Raw genomic sequence first — 3,436 nt, 5'->3', positions numbered from 1 at the left:
CATACAAGTTTCAATATCGTGCATTAAACCAATTTTCATACTTAATATGATAATACCAACCGATTATAATTAATACCAAATTAATTAATATCCATTTAATTGATACTATTAATATACATATTGATTGATTTAAGTTCAAAAAAACCCAATGGACTTTACTGTTTAGAACGATTAAGTTCTTAGACAATTGTTTGGAACAAATAAATCATTGGACATTCTAGAATTTATTAAATAACTCCTTAGACTTTTTAAAACATGTTAAATAGATCATTATTCTTTGAAAATGTAACTTGTAACCTGAATAAGAGGTAAACCTTAAATAAAATTAAAAATAAAAAACTAAAAAAAAACCCTAAAACATAAGAACTCCCCCCACGTCTTCTCCCTCTCCTCTCCACACACCACCGCCTCCCTCTCCCCCATTGTTGCCGCACCAGCCCCGTCTCCTTCTCCCCCATCGCCGCCGCACCAGCCCCGTCACCGCCCCTGTCTCCGCTCATCGCCGCCGCACCACCGTCCCATCACCGGTCGCTGCTGTTGCACTGTCTCTATCGTCGGTCCCGCTGCAGTTTGATCTTATCAGGTTTGCTCCAACATTGTTCATCATATGATTAAATTTTACATTGATACGTCTATTTAATATAGAAGAAGCTTTTTTTACATGAAGATTACAACTTTGGTTTTTGGATTTTGTAGAAGAAAATGATACTTCCTACAGAAATTTCAAGAATGGAAAATATAAAAATGTTTTTATGTACACACAGATGTATATATATATATATATATATATATATATAGAGAGAGAGAGAGAGAGAGAGAGATTTCTAAGAAACTAAAAGGGGAAAAGCAATTGAAAGACAAAAAAAGAAGTTGAAATTTTGATGGGTTGAGAAGGAAAGTCTTTCCTTTTTCTCAAAGAAAATAAACATATAAAGGAAGAAGAATTATAGAAAATACAAAAAGAAATAGCAAAATTGAAAAGCCAAGATAAGCATCATCATCAACTAATGGGCCGTTTACCAAATGCTTACTCGGGTAAGCGCTTACCAAGTTACATTACCTTACTGGATGAATATAGCAATGACCAAGAATCTTACCCGGTAAGAGCTAGGCAAAGACCGAGAGTCTTACTCGGTAAGTGAGTGCAATGACTCTTACCATGGTCAGCTCTTACCGGGTAAATTGTTGCATAAAAAGCCTTTTTGTTGACTAAAATCTTACCAGGTAATAAATAATAGTATTGAATTTTCCCGATAAGTGCTTACCAGGTAAATGTTTGGTAAACCGCCCCTAAGATTCTGATTTTTGTTTGGATAAGCAGGCAATAAGAATCAATTGGATAGCTATGGCGGGTGGTGGAGAAATAAATCGGAATCATTGGAGTAATGATGATGAACATGAACAACATCAAGGTAGAAGCTTGAATAATGCTTCAGGTTCCATCCATTGTTATGATGATCTTCGAACCATATATGACAATGGAGTTGGATTTGTTTGTTGGCCCAACTTTTGTTACATATTTTGGTTCAACTTTTGATATATATTTTGGTAAAATTATGCCCAAAATTTATATGCATATTATTATGCTTTAGATACAATTTTTGTATGTTTTGTGAAAAATAATGAGAATGATATATTTGTTTTTTTTTATAAATGTAAGTATATTTTGGACTTGATCCTTCAAAATATGAAAGTCCATTGGTTTTTTCGGACTTTTTCCACTAACAAAATGTATTTAACAGATTTTAAAAAGTCCAAGGAGTTATTGAACAGGTTTATAATGTTCAGTGACTTATTTAACAGGTTCTAGAATTTCTAAGAATTTATTTGTTCCAAAAAATTATACAAAGACTTAATCATTTCAAACAGTAAAGTCTATTAAATTTTTTTTAAAACTTTTCCTTTGATTTAATTTTATTCAGAATTGTCAGCCCTGCTCCAAACTTTGTCAGGATTACAGCTTACAAGCACCTTTGTGGAAAATGTGTTAACATAATGGATGTAAATTTTATATATACACATATAAAATAACTTAAAAAACTGTGACAAATTTAAAAACTCGTTTATCATATATTATTTCATATAATCTTTTTTTTTCCATCTATTTAAAACATAAGATTTAGAATACTGATTAACGTATATTTGTTTTATATATACTTGGTTCACAATGTGAACATTTTTAGCGTGTTTATGAAACATAAAATACACATAAAAAATTTCACATTGTGAAACGAATATATATAAAATAAGGGGGTGTTTGAGATTGCTTATTTAAAACAACTTATGTTTTTTTGTAAAAGTGATTATTAACTTATGTGGTATCAAACCGGAGTTTTGTAAAAAGTGTTTGGATTAGCTTATAGCAGTACCAAAAAGCAATAAGCTGATAAGTTGTTTTTTAGTGTTTGTCAAATTTTGCTTATATATGTAAAAGAACAGTCTTCCATATTATTGACTTATTAACTTATTTATTTTTTAACATGTAAAAATTTATTTTTCATCATTTACAATAATATCTTTGACAAAAAATTTATATCAATAAGATTAATAATCAACAAACATTAATAAAATATGGTTAAAATGGTAAACTGGTAATAAACAGTTTTTCATAAGTCAGGAAGGATTAACTCATCAAAAACTGTTTATTACTGGTTTGGCACTGGTATAAGCAGTTTTATTTTTCCTCATTCAAACACTAGCATTTAGCTTATCACCGGTACCAGACTGAAATAAGTCAAAGAACACCTAAAATAAGCAATCCCAAGCACCCCCTAAATACATTCTGAAACAAAATATATGACAATCAATACATTAAATATTATGAGTAGATAGAAAAAAATCATATAAAATAACTTATGATCACAGGTTCTCAAAGTTATCACAATTCCATAGGTTTTCATATGATTAAGCCCACACACACACACACACACACACATATATATATATATATATATATACACACATATGTGTGTGAATGTGTGAATATTTATATATATTTGTACATATATGTATATGTGTATATATATAGGCGTAGATTTATTTGAAAGTGGTAAATAGAKAAGTGATTCTAACCTTTCATCTAGTCAAGATTTGTGTTTTTTAYTGTAAAGCACTGAATAATTCCTCACATGATATGCAGAAGATAGAGAGGTAGTTTCGTAACTTTTACAAATAAGTGACAAAAAAAGTGCATATGTGGATCTGTATGATTCACATATAAACTATATGTTCATATGTGAGCCCATACAGTTCACAATGAACTATTTTACTGATTCATATATGAACCCGTGTGATTCACCTATAAACTATTTAACTGACTCACACTACAACAAAATTGGTATATAGAATGCTACCAATAAATAAACATCCTAATAGATCAATTTGTAAGATAATTTATGGGATCCTTAAAATTGCAATAAGTTTATAGGACGTTTTT

The sequence above is a fragment of the Cynara cardunculus genome (assembly GCF_001531365.2).
Source record: "Cynara cardunculus var. scolymus isolate 2C chromosome LG 13, CcrdV1, whole genome shotgun sequence".
Lineage (NCBI taxonomy): Eukaryota > Viridiplantae > Streptophyta > Magnoliopsida > Asterales > Asteraceae > Cynara > Cynara cardunculus.
This window is presented reverse-complemented; position numbering follows the sequence as displayed.